Source organism: Rhea americana, unplaced genomic scaffold (assembly GCF_003343005.1).
Source record: "Rhea americana isolate MKP2758 unplaced genomic scaffold, rheAme1 scaffold_852, whole genome shotgun sequence".
Taxonomy (NCBI): Eukaryota; Metazoa; Chordata; class Aves; order Rheiformes; family Rheidae; genus Rhea; species Rhea americana.
Window position 1 is genome coordinate 1 of NW_028187037.1, and position 7,137 is coordinate 7,137.

At 40.1% G+C, this 7,137-nt stretch overlaps 1 long non-coding RNA gene across 1 annotated transcript; it reads left to right on the forward strand.

Annotated features, from left to right (window-relative positions):
- The first annotated feature begins 2,377 nt into the window (after positions 1-2,377).
- Positions 2,378-7,137, forward strand: LOC146585044 (uncharacterized). Its single transcript, XR_014898069.1, has 2 exons — positions 2,378-6,285; positions 6,815-7,137. It is a non-coding gene; the product is annotated as an uncharacterized LOC146585044 (long non-coding RNA).

Sequence of the window (7,137 nt, forward strand, 5' to 3'; positions counted from 1 at the left end):
GATTAACTGGAGAAGGGCTTACAGGGGGTGCCTTTAGAAGTACTAAACCACCTGAGAAGCAGATGGTGTTCAGGTACCTGTTGGTTAAAGCTGTATTTTACCATCTGCTTAAGCTGTTCAGTCTCCCCTACTTCCCCAGGGATCTGTACCCTGCTGTTTGAGGCTGAAAGGAAGCTACTGCTTTAGAGCTGTTGCTTTATGACTGAATATTGATGTGGAGGGCTATATTTCAAATTCCAGGAGCAGATAAACAGTACTTTGGGCCAGTTATGTAGTTGCACATTAGGATACCTGGATTATATTTCCTTTGGGCTGAGCTCTCAGTGCTTGTGTCTGTTTTCACATACCCAGAGAATGGGGTGACTGCCTAGTCATGTTTAACGAAGCATTTGGTGAGGTACAGCAAAGGGGGATGGGTAAGGTGTAGTTAAGGTGTTCAGAAGGGCTGACCTCCCATACTTGGACAGAAGCCCTTACATGTTTCTGAGATCATTGTTGGGGCTTCATCTCTGCCAAGAGATCTTGGAGAAGCACAACCATGCAGTTGCATGAGAACATGAAATCTTTGAGACAAAACTAGTAGTTTCTGGCATCTTAAGAGCCACTGGTAAATTGCAGCTGTAAAACACCAGAAGTTGCCAAACCTTGTCTGTTAGTCCGCCCTCTGGTACAACTGAGCAGGTGTGACTTGTCCTCTAAAATTCCCCTGTGAAGTCAGGATTTCTGTGACACTGACATGCCACCTGCTGCTGAATTAGACAAGTATATTAGTGTTTTGCATGTGAAACATTCTGAATACTTTTTTTCTACAGAAGTGTAGAGAATGTGATGTGGATGCTGTGCTCAATGGAACAGACTTTCTTAAAAGGAGCTTGAACAGCTCACTTCACAACAAGAAATCAATATGCCAGATCTTAGAGAGCTGTTCAGTGAAGTCAACTCTTAAAAAAAAAAAAAAAAAAAAAAAGAAAAAAGATCAGATGCTGAATTCCCTATAAAGAGATAAGGTTAAACCTATGACATAATCAAAACAAGTTGGATGTGACCTTTATTCCTGCTACAGTATGTGGCTTCCTGGGGTCCACCTGGTTTACCTTACCGGTAAAGTTCTGGAGGGTTGTAGATCAGGGTCTGTGGGATCTCTGCTCAAGGCATCATTTCAAGCATGTTATATCCATTCCCAGTGGAACTTTTGCATGTTCTTACAACTAAACATGTACTTAAATGCAAGACAGCGCTTGTCTCAGGCTAGAGATGAGCTGCATTAGAGTCCAGATATACCCATGCATGGGTATTTTGTTCTTCTGTTTGGCAATCGCTTTCTCTCTTGTGTTCTTGAGAGATGTGGCTAATATAGCTTCCTTCTATTTACTCGCTCTTGTCTCATAGCAACGTTGTTGAGGTCACTGCTGCTCTCTTGTGACTGTCTTTTACACTAAAAGCACAAGATGCAGTCTGATGGTGCCTGGGGAATTAAATTTCTTAACTAAGAAAATAAAACCTATAGGTTTAAATGCCTCTAAGAAAAGCTGAAGTAGACTGCCTTTTACAGACATCCAACACGTACTTGTCACTTGTGTTAAAAGAAACTATCTAAATCTGTTCGTAAATTTAGTTGCCCACCTATCTGCATTGAGGAACTGCTGCTTTCTGTTGAATGTAGAAAGCTTCGTGTGGAAGCTCTGATTCTGCAAGGATTTACCTGTACAAAATAAATAGTGTAGTCACTGCCATAATAAAGGACATGCTACAATCTGGCAGATATTAACCTGTTCTATTCATTGCACATGCTACTCTTAAGAGCACCGTGAAATGTAAGCATATTTGGAGTTCACAAAGTTAAATTCTCAACGTTTGATCCCCATCTTATTTCATTCTGTGTGCAGCTGAATTCTGATCCATACTACTTGACAGTCTCCTTTAGGGGGAAACCAAAAATCGCTCTATCTTTAAAGGCTTTAATTGGCCTCCCCTCTCTCACCCAAGTTTAAAGGTTGCTGCTGCTCTGAGATGCATGCCTCTTCCAAATGAGGGCACTCCACTTTGCATATTTTTGGGGTACTACTATAGAGTTGAGACAGCTTTTTCCACTAGTAGCTATTTGGGTACTGAATCATTTTTGGGTAAGGATGATGCCTCAGAAGTATGATTTCAATTATTGTTTTTTTTCCCCTTACCTTTTGTGTAGAAGAGACTCTCCTATCCCTATATTTGGACTTTAAGCTGGGCTGGTTACCATGTGGTTAAACTCATACAGAACAAAGTAGGGAAAGTCAGGACTCAAAACTACCATAGCTACACTTTGACAACCACGCTGCTGCATAGTGTCTGCAGGCTAAACTGATGTTGCATGAGCTGGTTTGCTTTTTTKGGTGAAAGACTAATGTATTTGGATGCTGCATGTTAGCTCATCCATGAAAGCCAATAGTCCGTGTGCTCTTGGACTGTGGGAAATGTGAGATAATGTGATTTTTAGCTTAACTTTACTCCATTGTAGGTAGGCCAACAGTTTCCCTATTCTTTTATCTCTGCAGACTAAAAGCACGCGGTTGATTAAGTTACAACAGCTAAGTTGTTGCATGGTAACTTAACCGTGTACCTGAACAGTCATGTACCTAATCAGTTCATGCATCTAAACCAGCCGTAAGAGTGGCTGCACTGTGAGAAGRTTCTTAACTTTCTGGTGGTCTTAATTGCCACACCATGTTTGCACAGCATGCATGGAATTAAAAACATACAATCAAACTGCTAAATACTTCGTTCTTCTGTTTGTGTTCAGTTTACATAAAAGTTAGTCAAGAGACTGCTGTGTAGTTTGAAGAAGCACTGGCTAGGAACAGCCCAGGAGGTAGTGAGGAAGCGGGAACTTGTGGTGTTGTCGGATGCGACTGTTGGTGTACACTGGGAGACTTCCTGTATTGCTTTGCAGTTGTGCATCAAAAACTCCTGTCTCTCTGAAAGTGTACCTTTTATTGATCTCGGCTCAGCCACAAAGGTGAAATAAAGATAGCTATTTGAAAGCCTGTGTTGTGGTTTGTAAAAGATTAACCTAATCTTGGTTTTATTTCAGTGTTAACTGCAAAGGTCTATTTTATATAACTATTCAGTTAAGAAAGCAGATGGGACCCTTCTGTTTGTTCTTCAAATCATATTTGGGTGGTATAATGAATGCACATACAGTTTTTTTTGCTGTGCTTGTTGTGCCTTCCTTCTGACACAAGTGCTGCGTTTAATGCGTGGAAAGAGCTCAGCATTTACTTACTCAGCCTTTAACTTTCCAAAAGCTCTGTTTCCTTTTAGATGCTGAAGTCAAACGATTGTTTATATCAATAATTCTAATGTCAAGTCTTCTCTTGAAAAACACGATCCTCTGTTCTCATGTATTTATCTGTCTAAATAGCCAGTGTGTTTTCAGTAGCACGTTAGCAATTACTGCTATGGAAGATAATGGAAGAACTAAAAGTAAATTTGTAAAGCTGCAGCTGAGCTTTTCATAAAAGCAGTGATCTTTGAGAATAGAAGGGAATTTGCCAAAAATGCTGTGATTCTTCTGCTGAAATAATTCAGAAAAAGTGCAATTGTATGCAAGTTATTTTTTCATGTTTGTGATGTAAAATGTTGCATACAAGGGAAAATTATTCTTGAAGTTGTCTTATTGTGGAGATTGTTACTGCTACCGCACAAATAGCAGAGCTGTCAGATATCAAGACACTATTACACTGTGCATCTTGAATACATATCATAAGCAATTCCTGCTGCAAAGCACTTGTACTCTTGACTGGATCAGGTGAATAAGAGGCAGAAAAAATAAAGTATCCTCACTTTACAGTGGAGGATAAGAGTTTCTTGCTCAGGGATGCCACAGGAAGGATATGTCAATACAAACACTGAAATGAAATGTCCTAGACTGCAATCCAGTTCTGAAAGCATATTTTGTCAGTTGTTCCTATCAAAGTCATGGTTACTTAACCAAAAAAAAAAAAGAAAAAAAAAAACACAAAAAAAACCCAAACCAAAAACTTAATGAACAGGTTATAGGATACAGAATTTTGATTGTTTTCACCAGAATATCTTTTGGGGGAAATATCCATAAAAATGTAAAATGCTATACTTCCTGGCACAGTGTTAGGTTAAAACAAAAACTTTTTCCCCATGCAGTGTATCTCCATCTTTATAGAGAGGTCAAGTCTGATGTAAAACAATCTACGCTTGATCTTAAGGAAAGGAAATGAATTTTTAAAAAATTAAGTTCTTTTGTACAGTAATAAATCTCATGGGTAAATGAGATAAAAGTTCTGTTTGTCCCAAGTTGCATATGGTAATCTGAAGAGCGAAGACTTAAGGCTGCTTTTTAGGGAAATCCATTGCATCAAAAGAAACTACCTTCAGGCAGATATCAAGATTGTTGTTGGAACTGATCAAGTAGAGAAATGCMCCTGGAGATGCCAGGCTCTTTAGTGCAATGTAGCATGTGCTACAAAATTTTATGTATTTAGTAATCTGACAGTGAAGGTGAGCTAAAGTCTATTTTTAATTAACATAGTATTAGCATAGTTGTGAAGCTTTAAATTAAATGCTGCAGAAAACAGCATCTGAAGACCCAGAGGAAGGTTTTCACTGAAAACAGGTTAATAACCACTTTACAGGRTTTCTCTGTGTATGACAGGATGGGTTAATGGACTGTTCTCAGGTCTGGCCTGCCTCAATATGCAGTCCAGTGTCCTGTGCTTATTAGCTGGGATAACTTCCTAATGATGTGAGGCAGTGCAGGTGTCATGAGGCTTATGGCCTGCACAAATGACTTCAGCTGCAAAAAAGAAAAAAAAGTCTTTGCTGTGGAGCAAGTAACCTCCAGCAGAGGGAGCAGGCAGCTGGGAGCAGTTGCTTCTGAAACCACTTGCCTAGGTTTGTGAATGCTTGCCAGGCCGTAGTGTCTGCAGACAAGGTTATTTAATTGCAGTGTCTGCAATTTAAAAGATGAAATGAATTCTGGCAAATATCTGTACAGGTAATCGGCAACAAATCCTGTTTTTCTTGTGTGGAGCAACCTTAGGTACAATAGCTTCCCCCCCCCTTGAGATGAGGCTACTTAGTATCTTGTTTCTAACACTGTTTTCAAACATTGTTTTCTGTGTTTTTCCTGTGATTTTTGTTGTTGATGTTGCTTGCCTATGTGCCCTGTTTCTTTTCTACTCTTCCCATTTCAGTGACTATTTTTCAGTGATGTTTTCTCTTGATTTTGGTGGGAAGTACTGCTTTCTGAGCTGAACTCTGCTTCTGGAATCTGCTGGGTGTTGATCTTTTGAAATGCTTGCTCTTACAAACTGGGAGTGCAGCATATTCCTAGAGCAGAAGCATGTTTCTTTTTGCTTTTTTTCCATCACTTGCACATATTTCTATCTGCAAACAGCAATTTCTAAGCTTCTGCACCTTTTCCTGTTTTGTGCTTGGTTCACAAGATGTCCTGTTTAACTGTCTGCTAATCCTTGCCCTGTGCTGCAATTTTGAGAGCTGCTGGGAGGTGCTTCGTTTGACAACTGTGCTGTGTTGTACAAGAAATCCTAGGGGATGAAGCTTTTCCTCTTCTAGCTGCAGCAAGACTGTAGGCTCCTTTTACCACTTACTTTCTAAGACTGTTACTAACATAGATAAGAGAGCTCTTGAACTTGGGGTTTTGCAGTTGGGCTTAAGCTAACACAGTTGTGTTTTTTGGTATGAGTCATATGAAAGACTCATTGCTTCATGGCTGTGAGGCTCATGCAGCAAGGCTGTTAGGGACTGCCGGAAAACATGCTGGAAACAGTGTTTCCTTTGAGTAGCCCGTGGTCCTGTTGAAGGTGAAATGGTGAAAAGTGAAGYCAGCGCATCCCTTAAGGACAGAGAATGGCTTTGTGTTAATTGTGCTCTTCTGTTGTCTTACTCAGCAGCACAGTAGACGGAAGCTGGACCGCGTAAAAAAGCGGTTACCTAATTGTCTTCCAGCTTTGATAATGAAATATAATGAGCTTTTCTGTCTCATCTTATTTCTGATCTGAGCATGTATCTGGATCTCACAGGATTGTGTGGTGTGAATCTTCATCTGTTATGTCAAACTTTGTATCTCTGTGACTTAGATCTCTTGCCTTCCTTTTGGTCTCTTTCTTTTGCTCCCTGATGAAATACTTGATGAATGATTTGAACGTAAGAACTTACAGAAAAGAGTTCCTGTTGATTTGAGACCTGTTACTAGATCTGGCATTTAGTTCCCTCACCTGAGAATGTAAAGAAGGGAAAATGGATTGTGTAGTAAGTATTTTAATTTTTTGATTAAATATTGTGGTTGTGTTTTGCTAGAAAAAAAATGTCCTTGCCTTGAGACAGTGGCAGGTGGGAACATGGGTTTCCAAATGCTCTTTTTAAAAATAAACTCTTCCACTGTCTGCAACGTTTCACTTAACTGCTTGCTAAATAGTAGAGACTGGTGAAACTACACCTGCTTGGCCTTGTAAGTATTGTAGCACCTGTAGGGAGCTGCTACCTCACAGGCTGCCCTGTGGCCCAGTAACACCGGAGAAACATTCTGCCTGGCTATTTTCTGGCMTAAATAACAGCTGGAAGAGGTGAGTTGTTCTCTGAGGAGACCAACAGCAAGCACTGAACCCTGTATCCCAAGAGTGTTTCATGTGGTTGGACATCAGAGGTCACTCCTGTGGTGGGTAAAGGGCTGCATTTGGTTTAGAAGTACTGGGATGGGATGGTCAGTATTTGTGGGCATGCACTTAATAGTTTTATTTCTTGCCTATTGAAATTGATTATGTCTCCAACTTTCTTTCAGGGTTTCCACGGTCCTTATCCCTTCGGACAGTCTTAAAACACAAAAGCAAAAACGGGTATCGACAAGAGGAGAATATAACAAAGAACTGACTTATGGGGGAAGAGAGGGGGATTCATGTGGCAGACAGACACAACGTGGAGTCCCCTTCTCTGCCTCCGTGTCCTGGATAAAGAAGAAAACAAAACAAAAATCCAATAACTTAAGACTAGCTGTTTCCAGAGGAAAATACAAAATCTAAGTATGCATGTGTGAATGCTGAATTTCAGGAGTGTTTAATGCTATGAGAAAGAAAATATACCAACACCATGGGTTTTTTTTTTTTT